A 15,130-nucleotide genomic window follows, 5' to 3' on the forward strand; every position below is an offset into this window, starting at 1 on the left:
CAGCTGTGTTTTAGCACACACTTTGGATCAAAGTTGTCTCCTCCCTGCTTTGCACCTTTTCCAGCACTCTGAGGATAGCATGTGATTGGAAATCTCCACCATCCGTGGCCTTCCCTGAGTCCCTTCACTTTTTCCTCGCTCTTTCTCTCCTTCCAGCCTCTCACAGCATGTATTGTCACCTGTAACTTCTCGCTAGACTCGCCCTGCAAGAAAGCTTCTTCCACTGGGCATCTGCTCTTTGAGACATCTTCTCCTGCTTTCACCTAGCTACTCCAGGCAGTGGCTGCTTAACTCAAAATCTCTCTGCTGCTCTCTGAGCAGGGCTGGGAACCCCGTTACCAGGGCTGGGAACCCCATTACCGGGGCTGGGAACCCCACCACCACCTCTCTCCTCTTAGCATGGCTCGGGCAGTCAGGCGCTGCAGTGAGGTACACTCCTTTAAAAATGTGACCCGGGCTTGTCTTAACCAAATACCTGGAAAATCAAGGCACAAGAGAGCCCTCTTACTAACTCTAACCTGAGGCTCGCGCTCGCCTTTGCTACTGACTGTGAATCGGGTTGCACGTTATTCCCCTTGGATAATGTCTTGCATGAAGCCCCAGCCCTGCCACTGTCCTGTCCAGCCCCACGTCCCGAGCTCTCCCCGGCCTGATCCGTGTGGCAAACTTCAGCCTAAGTAGCGCTGCCCCCATTTTTGCTGCCGGGTTCTGCCCCTGCCCACTCTGTCTTTTACTAAAACTGCCTGCGAGTCGTTCAAACCCACAGAAGCCTGCTTCGTTTCTTCACCCAACCCTGTCATGATCAATTGTTTGAGCCACTGAGATTTCTGCAGAACGTGGGCCAGTTTTATTTCCAAGAATGCAACATCACCAACATTTTTCAATTATTCAGATAGGTTTTAGCTTGTCATCGTCTCCATCTCGCTGGAAGTGATTACGCACGCTTGCCCTACCTCTGATCTCGCTGACACTAATGTGATGACATTGACTCTGCAGAGGTTACTTCCAATTTCAGCAGGAAGGAGAGAGCAGGATCCGTCCTTAGCGTGCCGCCTCTCCTGCCATGTGGAGCAGCGCTGAGCTGCTCAGTGCATCTGGTTTCAAAATAAACCCTCTACAACAGACAAATATGTTAAACCTTTGAAAGCCTCATTTCCAGGTTTCAACAACATTCTCTTCAGAAATGAGCACTTAATGGAGTTCATTTAAGGTTGTTTAAGCCACAACTCGCTGTCAGCACTATTTACCACTTCAGTGGCTCGGCTAGAGCCTCATCTGTTGTAAGCCAGTTCAGCGCTAATAACAGAGTCCTCCTGATTTACATCAGCTGAAAATCTGACCGAGCTTCTGCCAGGCTGACAGCCTTCCTCTGCTGGGTTCCAGTAGCTGTTTATACACTCATTCGGTGCAGACAGTAGTAAAAGCAGTTTTTCTTCTGACACTCCTGTCTGTGCCCTATTTTTAATGTAAGACCAAACAAGCGTGGCAGATGTTCCAGCATGGTGTCCTCTATTGACTGGGCACTTCAGCCAGGCAGACGCCAGGATTCACTTTCACAACCCCAGGACGCAGCTGGATCAGTTCATCAGTGGTCCCTTGTACTCCTCTTTCAGGGACTGCATTCATGGTATTTTCTCCCCAGTCCTGTTTTTTCCTTTGGGAACTGATAGAAGCAAATCTCTTCATCTCACTGCAGTTTCCCACTCCTTCTACGCCCCTTGGCTTTGCTCGTCTTTCTAAACTGGGCTGAGAGGAGGGACCTTCCTTTTTCCAGCCATTACTTTTTAATTCTCTCTGCTTTTTTCCAGGCAGAACAGCTCAGCTCCTTTACAGCCACTGGGCTGCTTCTTGCTGCTGTATTTTCTGCTCCTGCTCCTTTTTGACTCCTCTAAATTCAGCTTCCACAGACCCAAACTGAAGAGCCACAAATCTTCCCAAAGCCATGGCGCTGACCCATTTCTAGTTGTGAAGATTCACATCATCAACGCTTTTTACTTTAAGCAAGTTATCGTCTTTCAGCATTCTACACGGGTTAATGCTGTATCTGGAGCTTGTAGAAACCATACCGTCAACTCACACAGCCAAAGCCCCGCAAAATGGCAGCCATCTGCTTCATGGTAAACTGGCAACACAACAATAACTTTCAGTAAGCTGAGAAGTGGATGATTTTAGTGAATAAAACCACAACGCCTTCTGTCTTTTATTTTGATAGTAAATTTAATTTTATTATCTTCCCCCCAATTTGCCACAGAATTTTGCTGAGACCCGTCATGACTGAATTGCAACATGGGAGGTTTTGACCTTTTGAGTTATTAGGTTGATAAAATTTCAGTTTTCACCTCCTGCAGAAGCCCAGCTTTTTTAACAGCGGGAAACAACCGCTTGCACTCAGATCCAGACATCCTGTTTTGAAAGCTGCCAAGGGAATGCTGACTTCCATAGCCCATGCCCGTTATTAACTAGGTGGAGAACGGTGGCATCATCCAACGGGTCGCACTGGGGGACTGGGCTGGAGCAGAGGGCACTGGGAGCTCGGGGACATCACACCAGTGGCCCTGGGGACAACACACAGGGAGCTGTCATTTGGGAGAGACCTAATAACTTGCCTGGGGGCTAACCCAGCTCTTGGGGTGGAGAAACCAGGATGCAAAGGGGTGCGGGGACTTGTCAATCCACCACGTGGCCCCAAAACAAAAGGTTGCGAGGCAATTTTCGAGATTGCCAGTATTGAAATGTTTTAAAGAGAGAAGAGTCAAGTCCCCAAACGCATGGGATTAGCTTAATAATAAAAGCACCATATCTGGGGCTCTGTCTTAATTTCCCTTCTGAACTCGAAAGCTTATTTTTACCATACTTTAAAGATACTTTTCTCCAAAAAAATTGTTTTAAAAACAAAAATCTGACATTTTTCTCCTTATTGCAAGCTTTCAGCAGCTGGACCATTAAAGGAAAGTGTTATATATGGCATGACAAAATTGTGAAAGCTGACAACAAGAAATCTTGCTTAAGAGAGAGCTGTTCCTCCCAGAACATTTGTGATTTCTGAATTTAATCTTAATGTACAGATCTCACATTTTTGTGTCTTTATGAGCTAATTTTAAAGGGCATATCAGGATATTGTGCTCCAGCACTGTATGTTAATGGTTTCCTGCCTCCCTCCAGGAAAAATGGAATATTTCTTCTCTGAGCTTTTCACACACTCTTCTGCCAAGTCAAAGCAGAAAGGAAAAACTGTGTACAATATTTTATTAGGCCAAATGTCAATTTGTTTTTCTGAAATCTTTACCAATCTTCCTGGCATTTAATATTCAAACAGAGAGAAAAAAAAAAAAAGCAGAAAAACAATAAGGCTTTCATTTCATGCAGCAGTGCCTGAGACATCCAACAAGCCATGATACATAGAGCCACATCTCTTTCATACATAGGAAAGGGGGCAGTTAAACACACTAGAGAAGGTGGATGGTTTCTGGGTAAAAAGGAAAGGGATGGAATCACTTTGTATTTCTGAGCCTTTTAAATTAGTTTTCATTAATTGCTGCTGAACCTGGCTAAGGACAGTGTACCTCCCATTTTGTTGGACCTTGGTCTTGCCCACAAAAGATGGGTTTTTTCCATGTGTAAAAAAGATTTCAGTTTCCACTCCACTCGGAAAACTTCCTACATTTCCAGCTCAGTTCACTGTTGTTTAACTACACAACACAGCATTGATGTAAGCTGAACCTTTTTGCATATCAGCATCGTTTGGTACTTAATAGATGAAACACATCAGCACAGACACCCTGCTCAGCCAGGAAAGCCTGGTTGGGTCGGGTATAAATCTAACATAAGAGCCCAAGAGTCTGCAAGCTTCGTTTCCATCCAATGCAGGGGCCAGTGCTTGATCACCCCACTGAGAGATGCTCTTGAATCCCAGCCTCGCACAGCAGCTCTCCTGGCCACGTCCAAACTGCGCTTTGGCCATACCCTTGTATTAAATCCAGGCATCCCAAACGCCTGCCTCTGCCCCTCGTACATCTTCGCTGTACCCCAGTGAACCCCGGTGCACACAGAGCAGGGGCAGACCCCTGCCTGGATGGCTGGAGGTGCAGAGCCGCTCCACGCGCGCCCACGTGCCCCTGGGATTCAGCCTTCCGCTCCAAAGAAAACACTTACTGTCTCCACAGGGAGTCCCTTCTGTAAAAGATGGAGAGAAATGGTTTTGCTTTTCTCCTTCCTGAGGGTTGTGGAAAGACTCGAATGAGCCATGCTCCGAAGCATTTGAAACAAGAACTGGTTTTTAATCCAGATTTGCTTTAGGCAGGGACAGCTCTGCACCCGCAATTACCTGCCAGCAAGATTTTTGTGACGTTAAGAGTACATCCAGCAAGGCTCAGGGGTATCAACAGCACATTTAAATGACTTCTATAAGTTGGAACTCTGGTATTTTCAGTCCTACCATTTTTAAGCACAAAAAGGAGCCTGGATTTTACTTAAAAGGCCTTTACTCCAATGGCTCCGTGTGCTAGCAGCCTCTGGGATCCCTTTTGTCCCCTGAGTATTACAAAGGGATTCAGTTTGGGACCTTAGCCCATGTCAGGGATGCGTCTGGGAAACAGAACTCACCCTGTTTCACCTTGAGCATGACACAGGGCTTTTTGCATTAATGCCATACCCAAAAGAGTGGATTCTCCCCAAAGCTCCATTGGCAATAGGTTATTGGCATCAGCTGATCTGAAAATATGCTCCCGTTACCCACCGAACCTAACTGCTCTCTTCCTGTTGGACTGTGAATTGCCGCATGCCCATGTGTTCTTCCTCTTGATGCACAGGAACATTTTCTTCATTGCGCTCCAGTCAAATGCCTACAGGACTCTTGCACTGAAATCCCAAAGAAACCTGCCCTCATGGATCATCTTCTTAACTTTTTTGCAGGGCTGTACAAGCAATAACTCATCAGAGGGAAGTAAGAGGTACTTGAAAGTAAAAGATTCATCCAAGAGTACAGAGTAAGTCAGTAGCAGAGCCCACATGCTGGCTTGAAAGGTCCTTCAACATTTTTATTATTTTCATAATATCATATATTAACAATTACTTAGGAAGAAGTTTATGAGTGTTAATATTCATAAGGTTAATACAAAAATAATCATTCCATCAAGTAATGCAGTTGGCTTGATAATGTTAAGGGATTCCTAAGATTGACTGTCAGCATCCATAAAGCTATAAAACCCCTAAGTTTACCAAGGCTCATGTGCCAGGACTGCTGCGTGGTGTTACCATGTCACTGGAGCGGTCCTCATTCTGCCATAACAGCTATTACTTCATCACTGCTGCCTTCCCCTTCCTCCTGCCCATCTAAAAGTGATAACCCCTGCTAGGTCCCTAAAGACCTTGGCCATAATCAGCCCATAACCTGGAGGGAGGGCAGAGGCAGACGCCTCCGTGCAAGTGCTGACCTGAAGGTATTTCCCTTGACAGCCCAGAAGACATTTCACCAGCTTGCCAGGAGGATCCACTGACCCACAGGACCAAACCTTGTTGGAGAGGGAAGTTTTTCAGAGTTCTGGAAGGAATATATGTCAATGAAACCGCAAGCAAGAATTCACAACTTTTCCTTTGAAGTATCACAAAAATGTGTCCTAAGGGTGAGATGCCCCTTTGCCTGATGCTCCACCCTTCTGAAAAGATTTCACTCAAAAGTACAAATTTCAACAAAGAGGTTTTGCCCAACTCAGATCTTTTCCATCTGGTGTGGTCTGTGCAGGTTCCATTAATATTTTAACCTTCTTGGCTATTAGCCCATTGAAGTGATCTGCCTAGGATAAAAGAAAACGGTGAGATTTTCCCCTTCTGGCATCCTCACACTCTTCTATTTTTTAGTAATAATCCTGTTTACAGCAGACAGATTCCTAAGCAGCTACTATATGTTAGACATAGCCAAAAAATTAGCCATAGGCAAAAAATTGCTTTGAAATATATTTCAGTAGAAAAGTATTTTTTATTGAACTCAAAAGCTTCTAAAAAAATACCTGCTTTCCTCTACTTGGGGGGGTGGGGATCACTTTGGGAAAAAAATTAATTTCAGCTAAAATATTTTTCTGTTTTCTGCTTAAAAAAAAATCTGGATTTGGCCAAAAGAAAAATATATTTTCAACAGAATGTTAGTGAGCAATCCTGTACATGGATAAGTAATGAAAGGATGGCACATGGCCCAAACAGTGTGCAATCGAAGTGATCTTTAGGCATTTTTAAAGCATTAGCTACCACAGAAGTCAGCATTGATTCAAGCTCCCTTTTATCTTTTCTTTTTTCTATGCCTTCAGCCCCCAGCTAAAGGATTATTGTGGAGGATTCAGGGTAGAGGAATGAGAGGTACAGCTCACTGGGGTTTGGCAGTGGCCTCCACTGTTGCCCTGAGAAGAGCTTTTGTGGAATGTCACATTCCTGCAGGAGATTAAGAACAACCAGGCAGGAGACGGGGTCGAGCCCCCCCCGCCTTCTCCTCGAGACTTCAAGGCTCACGTGAAGGCTCGTGGTCTTCCTTCTGTCTTCTGCAAAGACACCAGCTTTGAGTCTGAGTTCAGCATGTGGACCTCTCCAAGATCTGGAAACATGAGGATCCTGTGTTTTGGTTGGGTCTCTCCCTGTTTAAAACTTCCTGTCACTGCCTTTGGTAAATTGTAATCGATGTAGATTTTACAAACCACAGGGAATCGTGCAGCTACCCAGTACTTTTCACCAGAGGCTCTCAAAGTACATCACAAATAAATAGCCAAGTTTTACAATAACTTCATATTCCAGGTTTTTTAGATAGTGGGAAAGCTGACATCCAAGTGGCTTTCCCACAGCCACACAACAAAACTCTACCAACTTATGAACAGAACTTACAAGTCTCAATTCCAGCTCTAGTTTCATCTCTCAAACAAGATTTGTTATTTCTGCACTTCTTATTCATGCAAGGTTCCCATCACTGCTAGCCAGAGATAGACACGATCATTTACACCACTGCACTTTTTTTTTTCCTCAAAACTTCTCCCCCTCTTTAACGTGAATAAATTAAAAGCATAAATTTGAGCAATCAGAAGAGAAGCTGCGTGAGGCCAACAAAGAGCAACAGGTTCAAACACCAACTGCACTTACCAAATCAGCGTTAGCTGCTCCTGAGCGGGTGCATCGCCTTTGAGAGCTCCCTTGGAGGTCACCTGCAGGCACTCGCCTCCTTCCTATGCAATATAAATATATAGGTATGTATACCTATAGGCATTTGGTTATTTTTATCGCTAACTGCCACAGGGTATTTGCTGAGTGATGGCTACTGCCATGTTGATGGTAAAGCTGAGAAGAGCAGCAAGAATGGTGGAAAACAATAGGCTGTGTCTGGAAAAAACGGAGACAAATCCAGTCCTGGTCAAAGCAGATGTAATTTGGAGTGAGAGGAGCAAAGCTGAGCCCTTTCACAGCAAAGCCATTTTGTTGGTGGTGTTTGGGTGGTGTCCTGAATTCCTGCCCTGCCGTGGCAGGACAAGGTCCAAGGCCAACTACTTATTAATAATACTTATTAATTAATAGTAACAATAGCGCTAGTGGAAAATTTCAGGTCCCATGCTCACCATTCACTGCCAAGCTAGTCACTTCCCAAAATTACTTCTAAAATTAGAAACAAACAGGGACCTTCTAAAGGCAATAAACAGCATTTTAATTGGACTAAAACCTATAAATCTGTCAGCAACTCATTACTCTGGCTCCCTTGTGTGATCAGCAGCTTAGAACACCCTTCTGGGTCTTTCCCAGAGGGTAATGATGCAATCTGATGTCATCACAACAAAGGTGTGATTGAACAAGGTGGCATGGCATAGCAGCTCGGGGCTGGGCTGCTGGGACCAATGGACCCAACTGGGTGTGCTGGAGGGAGGGTGATCCTCCAGCCCAGGGTGGACATCATCAACAGGGCAGGAGGGAGACTTGTGCTGCAGACCTCTGTGTGGCCTGTGAATTTATCAACATGAACTAATACCCTAGGTACCTCTCAAATCAGGGCCACGTGAAACGTGTAATACAATGCATTTCCCTTTGCTAAACCAGAATATCTTCATCGCTGGTTTTTGTGTGATGGAAGGCTTTTAAAGTAAATCCTACTTGGCTCAGAAAGATGCCAAGTATTAGCATCATGATGCAGGAGATCCCATTCAGAGAACGAGTACTGATGTCCTGGTAGCATCGCCCCTGGCAAGAACATGCTTACAGGAAGAAAGAGCAAATACAGTAGCTGGTATTTCAGATATCCCAGTCATTTGGAGGGAAGAGGGAGGTGGCAGCCTTGTGGCAAAGGGCAGGACCTGGACCTTCAGGATTTTCTCCAGTTCAAGAGGAATTCGTGCCCTGATCCCTGACGGGGAGTGTGTGATGGACAGAGATGTGTCCCAGGCGACGCAGGGCTGCCTCTGAGGTCAGGGCTGCAGCACTCTTGGGCTTAGGTGACCTTCTTGGACCCAAATGGCCTCAGTGTATCATCCAGCAGAAACAAAACTGCACCAGAGACAAAATCAGCCCTACAGTCAGCAAGTGGGGGAATGAGGATAGGATACCCAAGTGACCACATTTCTTCCTGCCCCTTCATGCAAGACTAGCTTCAGGGTGAAAAATAAAAATATCGCTCTAAAAGGGGCTTGAGGGAAGGGAAAGAAAGAGCTATTTTTAGTACCACCTTGAGAAGAAATCATAAAAACTTGCAGATGGTTATTATTAAGTGAAAAACACAAGATGCTCACATTGCAAGAACAGAGTGTTCTTCCCTCATGAGGAGGACGTGAACATCTTATGGGCAGAGCTTCCGAAACTGTGGGAATAATCCCCAGGTCTGAGAGGACCTGCAGATGGTCTGCAACTCCACACTGTCGTGCGAGACACCTTCGTTCACCACCATCTCCCTGGAGACATCGGCCCAGTCCTCCACAGTGGGGGCTTACAGGGAGCATGAGCATCCTAAGTGGATTTGGGAAACAGGTGAGTGGTGACCAGTATCACCCAGTATCACCCACAACCACCCTCTGGATGCCCAAAGTACCAAGACCTGAGGCACGGATGGAGTGGGGCTGAACAGGACAAGACAGAGCAGTATCTTCCTTGTCCCCTTCCCTCTCGCACGTGGCTTGGGTAGGACTTAGGAGGTTTCTTGTCCCCAGTAGCAGAGGGCGCGATCACGTCCCAACTAGTGCGAGCATTTCACGTAAACAGGGAACATGACAAATGAGAGTCGACATAGCAGCAGCTGTTCAGTGCCATTTAGCTTTCCCCAAATAAATACCAGGAATCAGCAATAAATACACTTTAGAAAAAAAAAAATATATGCACACACCCCATACATATACACTCTCTAAATGTATCTCCCCTAAGAAGAAATTGCTGGCAGCCTTTCAGCAAGCTATCCTTAACTGCTAGTGATAAGCAGGTACTGCCTTTCTTGAGGTGTGTGGTGCTTTGCAAATATGTCCAAGCCGTTCTTGTGGAGTGATTACTCTTAAAATCCTTCAGACATCTTTCTACCCAGATAAAATATTACCACAAACTTCACATGCCGAGGGTAGGGAAGCGTAGTCAATGCCACCACTGTAACAGCTGTGGTGATTTTAGCTCTAAAAATCAAGAACTGCCTATTAAAATAAAAAGTCTGGCTTAAATAATCATGAGATTTTAAAAGAAATCATACATGCAAGACTTTCTCCTTTTTTGTTGTTGTTCTGGTTTTGGCCTTATTTGCATCTGCAAGTATTTTCTCTATTTTTCCTGCTACTGTGGCCATTACTGCAGTTTCCAAAAGCTCAGAATTTCCAAAACACACAAAAAAAGGAGGGTAATATTGTCATTCTCTCCCACCCCTTAACTCTCAGAGCTTTATAAAATAATCTAGTATCCATCCCAGGAGACCTGGGATAAAATCTGGAGCCAGCAAGATTGCAGTTTTCCTTTGGATGGCAGTGAGCACCCCAAGGAGCCACTCAGTCCGCTGCAGGACGGATCAGGCCCACCTTCCCTATGGAAAAACTAAAGGAGAGAAAACGGAACAGGACATGCTGGGAAAGATCTTGTAGAGGAGGCTTCCCCACCCTGTCAATCCTTTAGAGACTCATTTTTCTTTCCCATTTCAGGAATGGGGGGGGCAGAAGCTGGACAAGTTCTGTGGCTGCTCCAGGTCGCACCATGGTGCTGGGATTTCCAGGACAGCCCGACTGATGCTTCCCGGGAGAGGGGCTGCTCCAGGGGTGGAAGAGCTCCTGGTGGGCTGCAAGAGCTCACGTGGGGGCTGGCGAGTCAGGCGGTGGGAGAAGAGGAGCCAGGCCACCTCCGTCCCTGGATCTCAGGAAGGGTGGGTGTGTGGGTGAACTGTTCAGCCTTTAAAACACAAACCTGAAGGGAGCAGGGAACACCCCCTTTCTGCTAGAGCAAAACTGGGAAAAATCATCGTACAGTCTCAAGGACACTAGAAATAATCCGCGGTAGCTATAGATCCTTGCTACCGTTTACGCTTTACTCACTTTTTATTGCTTTAATTTTCACTCTTGAAAGAAAAAAAAAAATTCGCTACACGAAACTGAGCATTTTACTCTAAACGATCTTGCTTTGAGGCTTTCACACAGTGCAGGAGGAGATGGCCTTTTTCGAGCTTCCCAGCAGGCATGCAGCATCACCCATCACAACCCCGGGACGCGCTGGGGGGGACGAGGTAACCTCCACCAAGCTGGGGCCGTTCGCACCGCTGCAAAGCTGATCTCTAACTGCAGAGGTGCTCAATGCCTGGCTCGAAAGAAAAATAATAATAAATTTCAGCAGCGTGCCTGTGAAAACAGCTGATTCTCCGGACTCTTAAAATATCCTGTATTTATAAACAAAAGAGGGGTTTAGTTTTTCTTGTCCTAGAAAAACACACTGGAACATTTCACCACCGTTTTCTTTCACTTTAATTAGCAAGGAAAGGGGGAATGTCAAAGAGCAATTATACAAAATATATACTGTGCTGATTAGGGATTTCTTTTCTGTAGCGTGGAGAAGGTAGCTTGAAGTTCACATCAAATCTCTCTCCCCCTCTAACGAGATATGCCTTATCCAACCCAGAAAGATACAATTAACTCAGGAAAGAATGCGGCCACTTTCTCAGGGGAAAAAAAATAGAGGGGAGGAAGGAAGAATTCATGTTAAAATGTGACGTATGAAGGGCAGATCCTGCAGACTTTGAGTATGAACCTGACTCGAAAGAAACAACCTGGTCAGCTCCAGAGCTTTAAACGAGCCCACAGCCTAACAAGGCCCAGTCCTGGCCCCAAACACTTGTGGGATCCAGCCTGAAACCAGTTTTCCTTCCCTGCTGGAAGGGCTGAGCCCATTTGCCTCCCCTCACCCAGGCGACTGTCGTTTTGGGACAGGGAAATCGAAGGATGACGAGTCTGGGGGTCAGGCTGGGGGGGCTTAAAAGCACCCCTAAAGGCCCCCACCACTGCAGGCTGTGCTCTCCGAGGGCTGTGGAGCCGGGGTCGGTCCCCGCTGAGCGGCCAGCCCCGGCCGGACCTTGGCCACCGCACTCCCCACGGGGACGTATGAGCGTGGGGGCCACCAGCCTCGCACCGCCACCCGGCCTCGCTGCTCACTCCTATTACGTCGGGGTGTTTGGTTTATTTTTTTCCCCGACATTTGTTATTATTTTTGCTTGAAGAGAGGCAAGCCATCCCCCTCCTCCCCTTAACCCCCCATCCCCTCTGCGCAGCCCAGGGCTGAAACGCGCGCTCCTCCGAATCCCGACGTATAGCGGGGGTCACAGGGAGGAAAAAAAAAAAAAAACCACCAAAAAAAAAAACCAACCCAGGAACATAAATTGGACCCAGAAGGGCAGATGCAGACTGAACAGGAAGCGCTGGCCCGGGGCGAAATGAAACAGCTGTTGCCATTGTTCTGCCTTCGCAAACTCCGCACGGCTCGGGCTCCGGGAGCAGATGTTAGCAATTACCGCACATGAAAAGAAGGGCACAGGATTAGGCAAGTGACGAAAAAGCGAGGGGACCACTAGATTTATCACTGGCGGAGTGAGGCAGCCCCTCTCCGGAGGGTTTCGGCAGCCCCAGGCGGGATGGGGAGCAGCGCTGGGACCCCAAGGCAAAGCCACCCCACCACCATCACCTCCCCAAAAAAACATCCCGGGAAAAGCCAAGGCCGCCTGGGGATGCTTTTCCCAGGGGATGAGGTTTTTTTGCAAAGGAGGCGGAGGGGAGGGGAGCCGGCGGCGGGGGGGTCCCTTCCCGGGGGATCGCACCCGGAGTAGGTTTGGGGGGAACCGGGAGAGCCAGGCTAAGCGAGGGCCAAGTTTCGCCTCTTCGTCTCTTTGTACGAGCAGGCCAAAAAAGAAAAAAAAAAAAAAAAAAAAAAAAGGCAAAGGAGACGCAAGGTTTACATTCCTTGTGAAATTCCTTCAGCTCTTCCATATAATCAGAGTTGTAAAATAAAAAAAAAAAATAAAATAAAGCCCTCGCAGCTTTCTTTTTGCAAGGAGTGATGAGTATAAGAAAGGTTTGTCAGAAGGTAAAGCATGTGTTTGCCATCTTAGCTCCTGATATGGAAACCATATGCTTAAATACACCACCAAACATACTCTATATAACACTCTTTTTTATTAAAGGTGGTTTTATAAAAGCTATCCACCTTCCATCCACTGGTGACTCCCAAAGAGGTCACATATTCCTCACTGCAACTATCAATACATATTTGGGGTAAATTAAACTCCAAATAGACTGTTTCTGATTATTATTGCGAAGGGAGCAAGAGGCCATCTTATTTTCCCTCACTGATAAATTAAAAGAACTGTAATGGGTGATTTCTGCAACCTGTAAAAGGGCAATACCATCTGTGACTCATTTAGTGTTGCTTTAAAGAAAATTTATTTGATTAATTCGGGCAGAGTACAGCAAGAATATAGATTTATTTTTTCTTTAACTCTGCTGCTAAAGAGAAAGAAGCAGCAGCAGAAGAAAACTCTGACCCAGAATAAACATTTGGGGAATGAAAAATGCCTAAAGTCTTATTAGAAGTGCAGAGGCTGCTGCCTTGCTATTGAGATAGCTGGGGTTTGCCCTGCCAACTAGAAGACCTCAACAGGGGACGCCTCTAACAGGGCCCATGTCACGGAAGGAAGAATAGGCCAGAAGCAAAACATGAAAAAATGCAGAACTGAGATTCGGGCTGCTCCATTCCTCCTCTCTTTTGGAGTCAAAAGGAGCCAGCCAGCCATCCCACTGGAGCGACACTTGCAAAGATGCACACAAGATTATTTCCTTCAGGTCGCACAGCCAGGAACAGCACCCTTCTGTCAAACAGGCTGTTAGTCAATGCAGCACCTGAAAAGACCAACGCAGAAGAGTAGGGAGAAAGAAGAGGGAGAAAGGATGGCAATTTCCATCCTTCAAACCAGGGGTGATGGGAGCAGCCACAACGTTACCACCTTTGTCTGGCCTGCCAAGCAGGAAGCGGAGAAAAGATCAAAAGCAAGTGGAAATCAAAAGGATTAAGACACTGAAATTCTTCTGTTTTGCCACAGGCTGTCACCCTAGCTCCACGTATCGCTCAGCCAGACAGGAATACTCTCTGCAAAGCAAAGAGAAATACCTCCAGAAGTCCAGAAGTTTGCTCCTCCTGAAATTTAATTGGCCTGCAGGTTACCCACAACCTCAACTCCCCTGCTTGCAATTTGGAGAATAATATTAAATAGTAACGATAATAAATATTAATAGATTAATCTTTATAAGCGATGCCAAATTCTACGGGGCCTGGGCTTGGCAAGAGTGGTCTGCCTCAGATGTGGAGTATCTAATGACATCTTTACTGTTGCAGGGTTTGCACATAGCAGACGGCGATGTCGTTTGCACTTTGACACAGGCTAAGTTACTTACAACTGTTGATATAACCAGAGGCTCGCTTTGGGCCAGCCTGGGCCCTGGCCAAACCATGTTTAAATCAAAGGATTCATTTGCCTTAACGTCTCTGGACTGCTTTTCACTCACCCTGGGAAGAGGCAGGAGACAGGCAGCGTTCCAACCCGCTCAGCTGAAAGAGTAAAGCACTGGGGCTGATCTACCGAAATCGTGAAGGATCTTTTCATTGACTTCGGTGAGCCATACAGCAGCACCTTAGAAGACTGGTGCTCTGCTTGGTTATTGTACTTGATGACCTCATACCATTCCTTGTTCTTCTCTTCTGGGCTATCCTAAAGTCACCCATTTTGTTTTATAGAGGTTGGAGTCTGAGATCTCTGCTCAGTTCTCAAATCCATAGAGAAGGGTGTTAAACTGCTTAACCCCTCTGCAATCAATGGGCATTATATACCTGTACTGCTCCAAGGATCTGGGTCCAATAGAGTTAGGTACCTCTGAGGATCTGGATCTTCCTTACAAGTTGTGACTCATCCAGTTGCATTTTTGTCACCACTAGCATCAACCCTGGGAGCATCCCATGGGAAGTTCTCCATCACCCGTATCTAGCATGTGCCGCCTCTTCCTCTGCTGCACTCTTCATGAGTCGGTTGGACTGGATCCCTAAAGGTACTCGAGTGGCTCACTCCCCTTTGAAGATCTTGGACGAAACCACCCTTTCCAGATGGAAAGAGGATAAGGATGGTGCCAGTTTCATAACTTGCTGTGGAAAACATAGATGGACCTTCAAGCTGTAAATGAGAAGAGAGGAAAACGTGTGAATTTTTTCAGGGCATTTTGGGAACAAAGCAGTAAGGGTTTCTAAAAAGTGATAATGCAATGTTTGCTCTTCTGAGAAAAGGGCAGAAACCTGAGAAATACTCATCAGGATGCTTTATTGTTGAAGGTCTATTTTGTTAAAATACTGCTTGTCACTTATGTTGGTTTTCCTGGTTATTAGTAGCTTAATTTGTGCCCAGTTGACTAACAACCAGAGCCATCCTAACTTATCCAAATATCCTTATTTGACTTAATGGTCAAAGCTTCACAAATCTCTGGCCTTGCTGTAATTTAGGCAAAGAAATATTTGATGATCTCATTATGCCCTTCAGTTCCTTTTGCCACAGAGGAACTTCAATGTCAGGCCTGAAGCTGCTCAAACCATTCAGCTCTGTTTTTCATACACAGGCTCTTCAGGTTTGTTTTGT

At 46.0% G+C, this 15,130-nt stretch overlaps 2 long non-coding RNA genes across 10 annotated transcripts in view; one reads left to right on the forward strand and one right to left on the reverse strand.

Annotated features, from left to right (window-relative positions):
- Window positions 1-15,130, forward strand: part of LOC138687791 (uncharacterized) — a 37,154-nt gene that overhangs the window by 19,130 nt on the left and 2,894 nt on the right. Inside the window, exons 2-4 of the long non-coding RNA XR_011326916.1 lie at window positions 4,912-4,989; window positions 5,455-5,621; window positions 6,300-10,339. This is a non-coding gene — a long non-coding RNA (uncharacterized lncRNA). The remainder of the gene's footprint in view (window positions 1-4,911; window positions 4,990-5,454; window positions 5,622-6,299; window positions 10,340-15,130) is intronic.
- Window positions 5,012-15,130, reverse strand: part of LOC138687789 (uncharacterized) — a 35,563-nt gene continuing 25,444 nt past the window's right edge. For 3 of the 9 annotated variants that reach the window (XR_011326905.1, XR_011326904.1, XR_011326911.1), the window contains 3 exons: window positions 14,016-14,674; window positions 7,117-10,767; window positions 5,012-5,792 (listed from right to left, as the gene is read on the reverse strand). This is a non-coding gene — a long non-coding RNA (uncharacterized lncRNA). Of the gene's footprint in view, window positions 5,793-6,498; window positions 10,768-14,015; window positions 14,675-15,130 lie in introns of all 9 variants that reach the window. The other 6 variants (XR_011326909.1, XR_011326906.1, XR_011326910.1 and 3 more) reach the window with 6 other exon arrangements.

Source organism: Haliaeetus albicilla, chromosome 11, assembly GCF_947461875.1.
Source record: "Haliaeetus albicilla chromosome 11, bHalAlb1.1, whole genome shotgun sequence".
Lineage (NCBI taxonomy): Eukaryota > Metazoa > Chordata > Aves > Accipitriformes > Accipitridae > Haliaeetus > Haliaeetus albicilla.